This window comes from Hibiscus syriacus, unplaced genomic scaffold, assembly GCF_006381635.1.
Source record: "Hibiscus syriacus cultivar Baekdansim isolate YM2019G1 unplaced genomic scaffold, ASM638163v2 tig00110234_pilon, whole genome shotgun sequence".
Lineage (NCBI taxonomy): Eukaryota > Viridiplantae > Streptophyta > Magnoliopsida > Malvales > Malvaceae > Hibiscus > Hibiscus syriacus.
The window spans coordinates 259108-275406 of NW_024062639.1; the positions used below are offsets into that span (position 1 = coordinate 259108).

The 16299-nt window shown below is 30.8% G+C and overlaps 1 pseudogene; it reads right to left on the reverse strand.

Annotated features, from left to right (window-relative positions):
• Nucleotides 1-9600: 9600 nt before the first annotated feature.
• LOC120114531 lies at nucleotides 9601-13043 on the reverse strand (annotated as a pseudogene).
• Between the last annotated feature and the right edge of the window lie 3256 nt (nucleotides 13044-16299).

Below are 16299 nucleotides of genomic sequence, written 5' to 3' on the forward strand. Positions count from 1 at the left end.
TTATAAAATTAATAGATGTAATGTTTTTTTATGTCACATTTTAAAATTCTCTCTAGTAAATTTCACAGGCTTTTCATCATGACTCATAATCATAGGTAATGTTTGGCTCGTTGTGGGAGCCTAAGTAGTAACTGTAACACCTCAAATCCCATGTTAGTAGTTTTGAACTAACGCGAGAATATTTGAATGAGCCCACTAGACTTATAGGAAGGCTTGGACTAGGGATAAACGTTCGATCGAGTCGAGTAAAAAAATATCGAGTTGAAGAGTCCTATTTTACAACTTGAAGTTGACTTGAATTTTTTTTTGAGTCGAGTCGAGTCAAATTTTTGAGTTTCTGTTTACATTTAATTGTAAATATTTATAATATTATGATCTTATTTGATTCCAATTTAAATGGTTTTTTTAACCATATAAAATACATTTATATATATTTCCATATTTTTTTCATATGCGATATACGTATATCATACAAATTCGAGATACTTGACTCAAACTTAAAAATCAATCCACTAATTACTAAAAATTTCGAGTTAACCAAGTTAATATTCGAGTTATTCAAGTTGTATTTTACGACTAAACTTGAAGTTAAAATTTTTTTAGTCGAGTTGAGTTTTTATGAAATTATAACTTAAAGTCGAGTTTTCTTGAGTCGAGTCGAGTTTTGCTCACCCCTAGCTTGGACTATTTGAGGATGGGTTTGGGCTTGGGTTAGGCCCAAATAGTAGCATAAAAGGGGTATCTTTAATATTGGAGTGGAAGATGAAGGACTAAAAGGGTTATTATACCATTTTTTAACCAAAGGTTGATTTTCTTTAATGGGGATGATGTAATTTGGCTAAACCACTCCCCATATTTCTCTCATTTTTATCATTCCTTGTCCCCTAACTCTTCTCTCCATTTACATCTTTTTCTTTTCCAAGTAAGGTTGTAAAGGTGAAAACTTGGTAACCCTATAAGCTTGGTACAAAATTTGCAAGGTAAAAATCATAATCTCCTCACCCCAAACATTCATTTAGGCTCTCAAACACAAGGTTTGGCCATAATGGCCATATGTGGGGTGTTTAGGAAACTAGAGATTTCTAGCTCGTTTTTGGTAGATTTGAGTTTAGGAAAGTATTTTTAGTTTCAGTTTAGTCTCTTAAATGAGTTAGTGACTCATTTTCGTTGTGTATGATTAGTAAAAGAGGATGAAGAAAGTTCTAAGGAAAGAGGTAAAAAGAAGTTGGTCCTTGGTTGAGGAAGGATGTTTTTCATCTACTTAGTGCAAGGTAACACATTTCTAACCTCTCTATATCATTTGTGAATCACTAGGTACTCTTCCTTGGCTTGCATTAGTTTATGAAGCATATGGTCATGTTCATGGCAGATTCTAGTTTATGATGTTATAAAGCATGATAAATGACTTCTTATGATCACAATCAACTTACATAAGACTTAAACATTATTTGATGGCCATAGAGGAACAAATGGGTAGTACTAAGTTACATTTTCGTGCCCAAATAGGACATTTCTTGGTAACGGTATCAATACTGGATGAACAATATCGATATTATTCTTCGAGTAACCTAAACCAATAATGTGTTATGGCCTAGAGTATCGATACTAGGTCATTGGGTATCGATATTGTTCCAAGGATATCAATACTCAAGTGGGGAGTATCGATACCACTTTTATATTTTGAATTCCAATTGCTAAATTAGGTATCGATACTCAAGGGAGTATCAATACCATGACGAGAGTATTGATACCCGAAATAAGAGTATCGATATTCAACTAATTTTCCAAATATCGAAACCAAATTTGATATCGATACCAAGGGTGATATCGATACCCTAGTATGCGAGTACTTTTACTCTAATTAAAGGTATTGATATTGTTAGGACTCCTCAAAATCCAGTAGTCTATTTTGATATCGGTATCTCAGGTTAGTATTGATACTCCATATTGGTATCGATACTGAAGGGCCTATTATCGACACACTCATCTTGAATTGGGTAAGAAACCCATTTCATCTCAAGTACTCCGGTAGGGGGATCAAAGGTCATAAGAACTTTGTAAATAAGACTACAAGTGAGAACAATAATAAGGATTATAATTACAACTAGAGACGATATAAATTAGGAAGACATAAAGCTAGCCTTTGTGTGAAACTCGTGAAATAACCAGGACACCTGAGTTACTTTAATAATATGATGATCATCTTGTATGCTAGAATGTCCAGACATGTCTCAGTCAGTGTGCAAGGCACTTCAGTTGCCGGTCAAGAGTATATGCCCCAAGTACTCGCAAGGAGTAGCTTTTCCAAGTGAATGCTTTTGATGTAGAAATTATACCCTTAAGCTAAGCAGGCTAGAGGTGTGTGGCCTGAGATTTAGCGAAACCCTTTGCCCAAACCATGAGGCCGACCTTGGTTTAATTGTTTAGTTTAGCTCCCATGTATGCTAATATTTATGCTTGCTAGCAGGATCATGTACTAAACACATATAGTATAGATTGGTTATTAGTGAGGCACTGAGCTTGTGAGCTCAACGTCCAAAATCTATTCCGTGCGTAGGTTCTTAAGAGGAGAGTTCGAGGAGCATATCACATAGTTTACATTCTAGACCAACCCAAGTTTCAGTGTACGTCTCGAGTCCTTCTTAGAGGGCATGTATTGTTTATGGACCTTATTGTATTCGAGTCATATTTGCATTTTGAAATACTCGTTTAAAACATTTGAGATGTATTTTGGGATATCCCATTATTTGTAAACTTGAACATTATGTTTTAATTTTATGATTATAATTGATGATTTTCACATGAGGTCTTATAAGCTTTTACAAAAAAATATTGGTTACCCACTTCGGCGACCCCGTATAATGTTTTAGGCCATCGATCTCCAGATCGTATTGGATTAGGATGTTACAATAACAACTGTATCAAACTATAAATCGGATGAGTTCTTAGAAGTATCAAACATTTTTCTGTAATCATAATCAATAAATTATAATCTAAAACAATAGTATAAACCAACCTAAATATGTTATTACATTAATTTGTTTGGGTTACATTAAACTACAACAAAAAAATCTATCTTAAGATTGTAATAATGTTATAGGATTGTAATAAGCATAATCTAACAATAACAATACAATATTGTAGTAATAATAAATGATATATTATCATAACAATATTAATGCAATAAAATGTCGTTGCAATACTATGTAGTAATAATATAATATTATAGCAATGATATAGCAAAACACGTCGAAATAAAATCAGAAAGAAAAATCAAAACAAAACATGTAATCAAAATAATTGGATAAACAAAAGAAGAATTATTGTTGAGACATGTAAGAATATTTTTAAGATAATTCGTTCTTTCCTCGGTGCTTTGAGTAACGTTGGACGTCGATATCCCAAGATACAACAACAAACTATCATAAAAGTAAGCACAACATCAATAAACAATCTTATCTTTTTCTATCATCAATAAAATGAAATTGAAATGAGTTTTTTCTAAGTCTTTTCCTTTTTAAAGTTGTGTCTAAATTGTGTCTCAAGTAACCTTTAAATAGTGAAGAAGAAATGAATTGAAAGATTGAGACCATTTGATGAAGAAATTTGACACTTGATGAAGAGAATTATTAAAAAGCTAATAGATAGATTGAATGAATGACACTTTAAATAAAAAAATTAATAAGTGTATTCACCCAATGACACAATTTATTACTAATATGTCTATTCACCAAGAGATATGACTTATTATTAGCATCGATATCATTTAACTAACTTATTGTTTTCTAATAAAGATGATTCTTTCAGGCTCGACTAGCGATATTGAGCACCGCTAATGATAATCATCGATAAATTAATTTATAAAACATTAAAATTTTAAAGAACTCAACGTATAATTATAAATTAGTTGAAAATTTAAAAGTAAATTATTTAAAATAAAAGGCAAACTATACCAGTGACAATCTAACTATTGTCCTTTATTATTTTGACCATCATTTTTGAAATTTTGTCAATCAATTCACTCAAGTACTATTTAAATGCATTCAATAAAACCACTTGCCATTAATATTTAACTATTGGTAGTTAAAATATTTGGTATAATTACACATTTAATCACTATTACTTATATATTATATCAATTTGGTCCTAATTTTAATAAATTAAAATAAATTTAAGACTCAAGTATCCCTAAGTAGTTAATTGGAGAGGAATCTAATTTAATGCCAGCCAATATAATTTTTTCTTTTTCTCTTTATCGACTTTTATTATTTTCAATAATAAAGTAAAATAAACATGTCAATGTTTTGTGATTAGATGTGCCATCATTTCTCCATGTTGTTCATTTTTTTAGCTTAAAATACTATATTTTACAGTAATACATGCAAGACAATTAATATGACAAATTCATGTGTTTAAATTATATCTTTCAATGATTTTAGGAGTTTAAATTAGATGTTTTATTTTATTTTGTAATTACTTTTAGACCGCTTGTTTAAAAATATTTTTTATTACTCAACTATCCAAGTATTATAATTTTACTTTTACCTAATTTGTCGCATTATAAATAAATCTAATTGTTTTGGATTAATTTTTAAGATTTTAAAATTTTGATTTTACTTAATATAGATGTATTTTTGAAATCAAAGAGTTTGATATTTATTTTTTAAAATTTCTAAGAGATGAAATCAATTTTTCGTAAGTTTTTTTTCTTTTCTTTCTTGTTTGTTTTCCTACAAATTGAAAGAATAAGATGAATAAAGACTACTTTGACACCATTTAATTTGAGGATTAAGTTTATTTAATTTATTAAAATTAAGACCAAATTGATAAAATATATAAGTAACATGAACCAAATGTGTAATAATATCAAATATTTTAACTGCCATATCATTTTTTCCTTTAAATATTAACGTCAAATGGCTTAATTGAATACATTTAAATAGTTGAGTGAGCAGATTGAAAAAATTTCAAAAATGGTGGTCAAAATAAAAAGAGGCAATATAGTTAGGTAGTCATTGATATAGTTTACCTTTTATTTTAAATAATTTATATTTAAATTTCCAACTAATTTATAATTATACGTTGAGCCCTTTAGAATTTTAAATTTTTATAAAATTAAATTAAATGTGCTCATCGTTAGTGATACTTATTAGTACTCGTCGAGCATGGGAGAATTTTCCTCCCAATAAATACTTAAGGCTGGATATTGATATTGATATTTACCGTATGATTCATGTCCTCACACAACAAGCTTATTCCCTGTACAATTTAATCCTTTACACTTAAGTTTTAACACAGCTGAGATCAACTCTCTAACACACTTTACACGACCATGATAATTGTTGCCGAATATTTGAGGATTTAATGTATATGAACAAACAATAAAATATAATATGATGAAAAGGAACAAACTAACAATACATGTGAGGTACCTGAAAAGTCAAGCAATGAAGTCTTTTCTATCGCGACAATGGCTGCCCACTAAATTAAAACACAAAACCAAACTAAAACAACTCCACATTAGACTTTTCAAAAACTTGGGTTATTCTGTTCAAGATTCCCAACTACTCTTGACTCTGTTACACTGCTTATTTTTTTTAACACTATCTTTTTATAGCGACTAAATATATTCAAAAGTATTAAAAAATTAATCAAATAGAATTTATTAAACGATCTTAGTTGTAAAAATAAATGTTATTTTTTCTACAGATCACGGATATAAATAATTATGTTTATGAGATAGTATACATTATCTTAATAAAATAAATCTAAATTAATATTATATATTAATCACGTTAGGCTATAAAAGAAATTAAGTCAAATAACATTAACTCAATAAAAAGCCTCTATCTATCAATCAAATTGTCAAGGTTTTTCTAAAAACAATCATAACTAGACTTTAATGAGAATAGTTTATAGGTGTTAACAATTTGGATTAACAAATTATATCAAGTAAAGATCGTTAAATTAAAGATACAAGGACTAACCAACAGGGATTGGATCAAGTGGTCAACAGCTCGATATCGCTTAAGCAATATTTCGAGCTCGGGTTTTTGTGTATACAGAAAATTTCTGCTGAGAGATTCATCAACTAAAGTCATGTGTGCGACGTGAGTCGGTCTGAATTAGTCAAGATGAATCCTTGGAACCGGGGCGACAACAAGAAAAAAAGATACAAGGACTAAAAGCCTGTTTGGTTAAAAAAATATAAGCTATTTTCATTTTCTTAGAAAATAGAAAATATTGAAGAAAACATGTTTGGTGGTAATTTATTTTTGTATAACTCACATTTAAATTTATGTAATGAAAATTTTAATAATTATATTTTAATTTAATTATTTAATAATTATTTATTCATCCCTATTTTAAAAAATTAGGTACCAAATAAATTTTACAATTTTTATTTTTGAATTTATGTTTTCATTTATATTAACTAAACATATTTTCTAATTTTTAAAAACTAAAAATGAACACTATTTTCTTGAAATAAAAACAAAAAAAACAGAAAATATTTTTTTGAACCAAACGGAAACGTACAAAAGCTAAAACCAAATTTGACCATAAAATTATTAATAATATGAAATTTATATGAATATATAACTTCATGAAATCTAAGATGATGTAGCAAATCAGTACGGAATTGAAAAACGTCGAAATTGTACTTCCATGTGTACTCCTGATTTCATTTTAATCAACTTAGGGGGAGTCTTCATCGTGATTCTAAAAAGGTTTAATTATAAAATAAGTACTCAAATTATGGTTTTTTAGAAATAGGTGCGTGAATTATTTTTTGAATGATGTGTTTAATGGTACAAACGTTATCACTTTAGGTGTTTGGGCCGTAGCAATGTTAATTTCCTTTGTTAAGTGATACTTTTCATAATATGATAATTTTACAAATTTTATTTAAAATTTAATAATTAAATTATATTTAAAAACAAAAATTTTGAAATAACCCCAAAACTTTAAAAACATTCATTTCAACCCCTAAACTCATGCAACTACTTTTGCGGTCAACGAAACTCCACCCGAACTCATCTCTTCCAGGCGGCCAAAATCTCTATGAAATTGTGACCAATCGACGATCGGTCGATGGTAAATCGACGTTTTATACCCCACAAACCCTAGGATGAAAATTCACGATCCCACACAATTCTAACGACCAATCAACGGTAAATATGGCAACGTACGTCAGATCGGTGGTCATGGTATGAAAGGAGGGTAGCGGGGGTTAGGATTTTGGGGTTTTAAGGATTTTGGTTTTTTTTAATCTAAGATAAATTATTTTTTTATAAAATAAATTTCAAATTTACCATATTGTGTCACGTATAACTTATCGGAGAAAAATAATGTCATTGAAAACCTGAACGCCTAAAATGATTACGTTATAACGTTAGACACTAAGATTATTAAAAAATAATAATTTATGAAAAATGCTACCGTTTATACACTTATTTTATATTTAAACATCTTAAAAAGATGGTTGAACTTGATGGATCATGCCATCACGCGATAGTTTTGTACGGACTTAAATTTGCATCAGCCGTTTTTGAATTTGGCACTTTATCGCTTTCATCACCCCCAAGCAACTTCCTACATCTTTCCTTGCTATAAAATTATTATGTATTTTAATAATTACTAATACATGCATTGTACACGTATAGATTAATGTAAATCTATTATCTATATCAATATAGAGTATCCTCTCATATACAGGATAGTAAATTTTGAATTTCTATATAGTTTTATATATAATTTTATATATTTTGTTGATAATCTATTTTTGTTTCTTTAAATTTTATAAAATTATCTATTTAAAAAATGATTATTATAACATTGTAAAATAATAAAAAATTAAATTATTTTTACAATGATGTAATGTGAGTGACACTCTTTAAGTTAGTCAAACTCCTACCTGGAGAATGGCGCTCCATGAAATTGTATTAATTAAAACCTCAATCATCACGAAACTTTTTTAATGGCCAAATAATAATAATTATTATTCATAAATGTAATTTCAAACCAGATTCAACCAACCCAAAATATAAATCATCTTCTTTGACAGCGGCCGAACCGGACAGGCAACACTACCAGCTGGGTCGTTGACTTAGCCCTGGATATCGCCTAGCATCGCGGACAGCAACCGTGCTCTACGGTTTCTAATATGTTTTTAACCTTCACCAATTAATATTTAATATATAAAAATATACGAAAACCAATGATTATCCTAAAATGGACCGTACATTTATTTATATAACAAACCGTACCGATCACGACATTTTTATTTCTTATTTTGTTTTTAACAGTGATGGTCATCGTCATCGCGGTCGTCTTAACCAACAAAGGCAAGCGATCGTACGTGCCAATGACCTTGACAATTCAAAATCTTCATTATTATAGTGAAAAATAACAAATTCATTCAAAAAAATATCTATTAATTTAATTTCCTTAGTAAATGAAAGAGAAAAATAAAACCCTTATATTCACTACAGCAAAACAGAGTTTTAGCGGCGTTTTTTTAGTCTTATAGCGGCGTTTTTAAGCGCCGCTAAAAGTATTTGCGGCGATAGGAAAAACGCCGCAAAAAGCGCCGGCAATACCAGCGTCACTAAAGTTAGCGGCGTTTGAGAACAAAAAATGCCGCAATAGGCCAATATCTATTACGGCGTTTTTTGAACAAACGCCGCAAAATGTCGATATCTATAGCGGCGTTTTTGGAATAAACGCCGCAAAAAGTTATGATATATAGCGGCGTTTCTAGAAAAAACGCCGCAAAAAGTCATAACTATAGCGGCGTTTTTGGATACAAACGCCGCAAAAGATAAGACATATACTGGCGTTTTTAGAACAAACACCGTAAAAGGTCAGACCTATAGTGGCGTTTTTGGACACAAACGCCGCAAAATGTCAGACCTATAACGGCGTTTTTGAACACAAACGCCGCAAAAAGTCAAACCTATAGCGGTGTTTTTGGATACAAACGCCACTAATTACCTTTATTTAGCTAATATTAATTGATTTTGCATATTTCATTTCTGCTATACATCACCTAAATTTATATCTAGCTTTATCTAATTAACAACAACCATACATTTTAATTAAGACAAAAAACATAAAGAAAAATACTTAACAACAAAATAAATTAAAGTTTTTTTATGGAGAGAAAACCTTAAAAGACATTAAAGTACAAATGAGTTACAACTGAACCTCAAAGTGTAGATATACATGGATTTGTTGTTCGATACATCCTCAATTTCACTAGTGTCATCATCATAACCTCTAGATATGCCTTCTAAAGCTACTTTGTTTCCCACTTCATTGGAATTTGTCATATTCATCGTCTTGATATCTTATTTGAAAGTATCATTTGAAAGTGAATGATCTCTCCTCAATAGATTAAAAACAAATGGGAAACGCTGTGCCAGTCTATTGAAGAAGCCGCTTTTTGTTGAAGTTTGTTCTTCAAGATTACTGCAATTACAATAATTTAGATGAGACTAAGAAGAGAAGGAAACAACCAGTATAACTTGCATTCATAACATATATGTGAGTGATCGAGAACTGAAAAAAGATGTTGCAACAAACAACAAAAACAGGAAGTCAGGAACCATGAAAACTAAAATATATTCTACATAAGAATGTAAAAAATGTTATCATAAAGAAAAAATTTAATAATGTATTGGTTGCCATCTTACTTTTAGAAGTTAGAATTCTTACCCCAAGAATCTGAGCAAGTTTGTATTCTTAGAAAAGTTAAGGAAATACAAAAGAGGGATAAGCAGCACAACAGACTGGCTTAAGCATAACAATACCACAAAAACCTGGAAGCAAAAAGGAAAACATGTTTTGTTTCAGAGAAGGCCATAAAAATCAGACTACTAACTTAATGAGTTCAGTAAAAACAATCAAACATCCACAGTATTAAAAGATAAGTGCTATGGAAAACCTGCAGATGAACAGGATGACATCAAGGCAAGAGAATCTAGGTAATAAAAATAAAAAAAAAACTGTTTGTTACACGAACTGATTAATACAATGAATCTACGTGTTTATACAATAGCCATCCTGCTTTCCTTTCTAATAACAGAAATTTGAGATAATTTGAAATTCACCAATTAAATTAATCATAACAACAATGACGACAAAGTAGATGCCACCTTATGTGACAAACAGAGGGTATAGAGAAGATAGCATCCCAATTGACCAAATTGAAATCAATCTAGTGCTACTCACCTTCGAGAGACATCCAAGTGGGAAAATAAGTCGTTTGAGCTGGAACTACGAGAGATGTGAAAGGAAGTATGTTTGATCCTTGACTTGTACATTAACATACACAGAACAAATTGTTGTACGGAACCTAAATATAACAGGATATAGAAAAAAGACCAGTATCTTACAAGAAGCAAAGCACACTCATGATCTTGAATAAACATACAAATGATTGGTATGTAATAACCAAACTCCTAATATTCCAGTAAATCATTTCTTCAAGCATTGTTTTCATACTATATGTATATATATGATCGGTATGTAACAAAGATTTGACTAATAGTTTCCATTAAGAAATGCAAAGTTCTGATTATAGGTCCAAAACATGAAATAAAACACTGGAAGAAATAGGAGTAAACATGTTTACAATGTAATTTTCCAGAAAATGCTTAGGCATTGTTTAAAACTATGGTTTTCCATATCAAAGCAAATTCAACATGAAGCACAACCCTTATGATCATACGACAGCCTGATACTTCTCCAATAAGCAAAGAAGAAAATTTCGATAAAAGTTAACAAAGACACTTTCAAGATAGCCATAAGAATTGACAAGAGCCAAAAAGAACATAGCATGGATATAACTCACTACTAGTTTACTAAACCCAAAAAGAGCCAAAAAGAGCCAAAAAACCTTCAACATAGATAAATGGCTTAACTTCAGCTAGATTCTATACCAAATTTTATTCTCGTATTGCAAAGAACATCATGATTTGGAGTGCGGCCACATCGGTACTCCTCAATGATGTAGGAAACCTGAGTGAGAAGTAACTTTCATGATCAATTGAGACAATCAATAATTACTAAATTAAGTATTATTGTAAAGGAAATCCAATTCCAATCATTCCAATAGTTAACTAGAGAGAAGGAAGTTTATAAAGACCAATGAATAAAAAAACTAGATCAGACCGACTGGTTCAACATGGAACTGGCGAAGCATTCCATTAAGATACACATAACATGCTGATTATGTAAAAGCCACTTAAAGCTGGAAAAATACCAAGAACCAGAAAAAGGGGGGGTTTAAAAATAATAGAACCAGATAATGATTCAATTTACTCTATTTGTCAAGCTTTTTCAAGACAAATTAAAATGGACTCCTAAAACTGAATCATAATAGGTTAAAGATCAACTTAATCCACTCCCAAAATTATTTGTCAAACTTTTTCAACTCATACATCCATACTAAAATTAACTCTTAAAGAAGGTCGACCGGATCCAATCCCAAAATCACTAAAAATATTTTTTTTTCAAAGCTTAGGGCACCTTCTTTTCCAGTTTCTGCCTCTCTTCTGGTTTTCTAGAAGCTTCCAGCTTGTTGCTGTGCCCATGCATCGTGTTCTCTCTACTCTTCATTTGGTGCTATAGATTATTTCTTCCTTTATCATGCATCTTAGATTTCACATCCTTTATCATGTTTCTATTCACTCTCATGGTTTGATGGGTCTTCCTGCGATAAGAGTGTCTGCTTCTGTTGTTCTGGATTTGTGGACTGATTATACCTGAACTTTATGTTTATATTGAATTTTGGCAATAATATTGAGTTCTATATGTTCAAAATTTTACTGATTTTTCTTATAGTTTCCTTTAATTTTTTTTTTTCACGGATTTTTTAAAAATGTTAAAGTTGGGTGTTGTTAGTACAACTTATTGAACTCATCAAATTAACCAATTTTATTAAATTTTGGTAAAGACAAGATGAAAACTCCACTCAAAAGATAAATACGTACCACATTATTCCAATATTCATCAGTTAGATGCACGACTTCTAAAGGCACCTCAACCTGACAACAAACATGATAATACGTTCAGTCAAAGTATTTCAGCTGCAATGCAAACACCATGGAAAAGAAGAAGAAAAAACCAGTTACCCAATCGTGTTAGCTTTTCCACAAAAACACAAAGCACCACTCATGCAAGCAAAGAAATGTAAATGACAGTAAAACAGATGAAAGAACTGCATGTCCAAATATTTTTTTAATATTTACATCCAATCCAACTCGGCCCTTCCACTACCAACCAAAATAGAATTTTTCAAGACAAAAAAAAATGGAACTTCATAAAATAAAATAAACTGATCACAAACAGCCCTTGCGTACTTCAAATCATCTTCCCAAGGGCATTCTGTCCAGTAGTTCTCAAAGTCTTCCTACATAAAACCAAGCATAAGAACGAGCATAAATTAAGTACCATAAGAATGGGTAGCACTTAAAAATTTCACAATTTTTATTAAAGCTAAATTAAATTTAATTTTCGAAAACTAAAAAGAAAATTGTATGCAACAAAGTGTAATAACACTTTTATCTGCTTGATTACACACCGTAAAATGACTTTCCCATTGCCGAACAAAGTAACCCACCAGCAAACCAAATTATGAACACTAACAACCCTAAACCCTAACAATTAAACAAAAAAGTGTGAAAAGGGGTTACTTGGAACCATATTTTGAGGTAAAAAGCAGTGCAGGAGTGGCCAGCAGCATGAAGGAGATGAAGGGCGACACTACTATCGACGCCTCCGCTAAGCAGAACGGCCACTTTAAGGCGCTTATGAGGCGTACAACACGATAGAAAGCGAGGGTCGAGTTTATCATAAATGAAAGTAGCGGCACTATTAAGCAAAGGAACATGTTTATGAGGGAGGGAATAAGAAGATGTTGGGAGAGTTTGGGGAAGCGAAGCAATGGAAAAGAAGCTTGGTTTTGATAAGGGAGGGCGAAGGAAATGAGATGAAGGAAGCGAGAGGATTGGCATTAGCCTGGGTTTCAGTCTCAACATTTTGGGTAAACGGCGGGATTGAAAAATGCTTGAAAGGGAAAAAAATGAAAAAAATGTTAAAGGGCGCGACACTTAAAATTTGTAAACTTGCGACGTTTGTAAACACAAACGCCACTATAGTACAAGTGTATAGCGGCATTTGAATAAAAACGCCACTAAAGTACGAGTCTGTAGCGGCGTTTGTATAAAAATGTCAATAAAGTACGAGTCTTTAGCGGCGTTTGTATAAAAATGCCACTAAATTACGAGTCTTTAGCGACGTTTATAAACACAAACGCCACTATAGTACAAGTGTATAACGACGTTTGAATAAAAATGCCACTAAAGTACGCGTCTTTAGCGGAGTTTGTATAAAAACGCCACTAAAGTATGAGTCTTTAGCGGCGTTTGTATAAAAACGCCACTAAATTATGAGTCTTTAGCGGTGTTTGTGTTTACAAACGCCACTATAGTACATGTGTATAACGACGTTTGTATAAAAATGCCACTAAAGTACAATTCTATAGCGGCGTTTGTATAAAAATGCCACTAAATTACGAGTATTTAGCGGCGTTTGTATAAAAATGCCACTAAAGTACTACTCTTTTGCGGCGTTTGTTGAAAAAATGCCATTATCGATGAACCTATTGCGGCGTTTTTATAAAAACGCTGCTAAAGTTACCATTTTGTGGCATTTTCTATGTAAACGCCGCTATATGTTTAAAATTAGTAGCGTTTACTCCTAAAACGCAGCTAAAAACGTCGCTGTAGAACAATTTTGCTGTAGTGATTATACCTGACTCCAAATCAAATTAGGGTAAAAGGACATTCCAATTACCTTTTGTGCATATTAGTCCTTTTTATGGCTTAATTTTTAAATTATTTATCGTCCTTGTTTATAAACAAATTAAATAAAGACATAATTGCATCTTTTTCCTTTAACCTTTTGCAAGGCTATCTTTATTGTTTAATTTAAAAAAAAAATGAAAGAGCTAAGTTATGAAGTTAAGTTGGAGCATGTTTATGGTATATATGAGGATAAAAAATGCTTATTCGAGTAAGTCATGGAAACAATGAGTGATTGGGTGATACCATAAAGTCAGGCTTCTTTGTATTCAGTTTGTGGCAAACAAAAACAGCCATGTTACCAAACATGTCAGTTTACCTACCGATCAAGTGGTAATAAGCAGCCACAAGTATTAGATTAGGGATGCTCTCGCCTTGGGTCAGATTTTTGGTCTACCCGATCCTACTAAAAAATTATAAATTCTCTATTCGATCCGAACATACCCGAAAAATATACACTTTTCACCCGACCTTAATCCGATCCGATTTTTGAGATAAAATCTGAACTCAACCTGACCTAAAATAATATATATTTATTAAAAAAATTATTTTTATTCAATACAAATAGATATTTGATTGGGAAAAAACATATAGAAAGATATTATTACAATTATCCCTAAATATATAAAGTAAAATTATAATTTTTTTCGGATCAGTTCGGTTATTTTTCATCCTAAATCCGACCGACCCGAACACAATTATTTACAAAAAAATCCAATCCGATTTGATCAAATCGAGTCGAAACTTGTTGGGTTTGTGTCACATATCCATTCCTAATGTTGGCTATCAGCGGCCTCAAAGGCATTCTCTCACGCCAAAAGTATATATATATATATATATATATATATATATATATATATATAATTTAATAATATTTTAATTGTTTACCAAAATCCATAATCATAATTATAACTATTAACCGTCACTTTTAGGGCTTCGTATAATTAATCTATAAAATCATTTAGCTTTAACGATTTAATTAATTAATCTATAAAATCTAACCACTACACCAATTAATAGTTATAAGTTAACTTACACATCTCTAATAATAATTATAGTTTCATACAATTAGAATGTATTATTAAAATGCATCCCAAATAACTATCCTTAAAATATATAATTATTAAATTACCCATTTGATAATTCATGAGAAATATCATTTTTTTCAGATCATTAATTTAACATGGCCAAGCTAGAATTATTTAAATTGTACTATATTAATCATCCATATATTTTTATGTGCCAAGTTGCAACAGTTAATTGATTCTTGAAACTTAATTTTCTACTTTGATGCCGACTGCAAAATTTCAATAAAATATGCTTTACATAAACATGGGGAAAAATTTGATGAATAAAGTATTATCCAACTAAACCTTGCCAGCTAATTTGGAATAATATGTATTATATATACAGGGTAGGATCCAGTTACGTTGTTTAAAACATATTAGTTTTACATTTTTTTGGATCATTGGATGGGAGAAATTAAATGTTGTATTTAACAGCAGAAAATGAGAATATATTCAATAGAAGAAAAGACAAGGATATAATCTCTGTCTTTGATTTCCTTCAATTCGATGATCCTAAAAAGGTATAAAATTAAAAGAGTTTATATATATATGGGTTAGGATCTACTTATATTAATTTTTTTTAGTTTTACATAAATTTAGGATAGTTAGATAACTGGAAATAGAAGACAAATACTACATCAAAATAGGTTTTAGAGGCGTTTTTGTAGTCATAAAGCGGAGTTTTTAAGCGCCGCTAAAAACCCTTATGGCGCAAAAGAATGCCGCAAAAAGCGTCGCTAAAACAAATGCCGCAAAAGTTTGCGGTGTTTGTAATCGTCAAAAGCCGATAAAGGTAATGTTTTTAGAGGCGTTTTTTCAGCAAACGCCGCTAAAGGTGATGATCTTTAGCGGCTTTTGTAAAATATGCCGCTATTTATCTTTTCTTTTATGGCATTTGTTCCCAAAAATGCCGCTAAATGTTCTGACATATAGTGGTGTTTGTGAATGTAAACGCCACTATTGACTACATATATAGTGGTATTTTCTGTATAAACGCTGCAATAGATCTTGATCTTCTTAGGCTTTTTGTTTAACAAACACCGGTATTGACCGTGTATTCAATGATGTTTTTTTTACAGAAATACCTCTAGTTAAAACTGATTTTTAAAATGTTGTTTTCTGCTCTTTTATTACCCAAATTTAAAATTTTAACATGTAGCATTATCTAATAAACTTGACATCCATAACAACAAACTTGAAATCCATAACAACAAAATTGAAATCCGTAATAATAAATCAAAGTTTACATTAATGTTCAAAATTGTTAACTCGAATAAACAAAGCATATATCTAAAATAACTCCTAAGATGGTGGACTCTATGGTTGATTTTGTCGTATCATCTGCATCATAGCTTTAAGTTCAT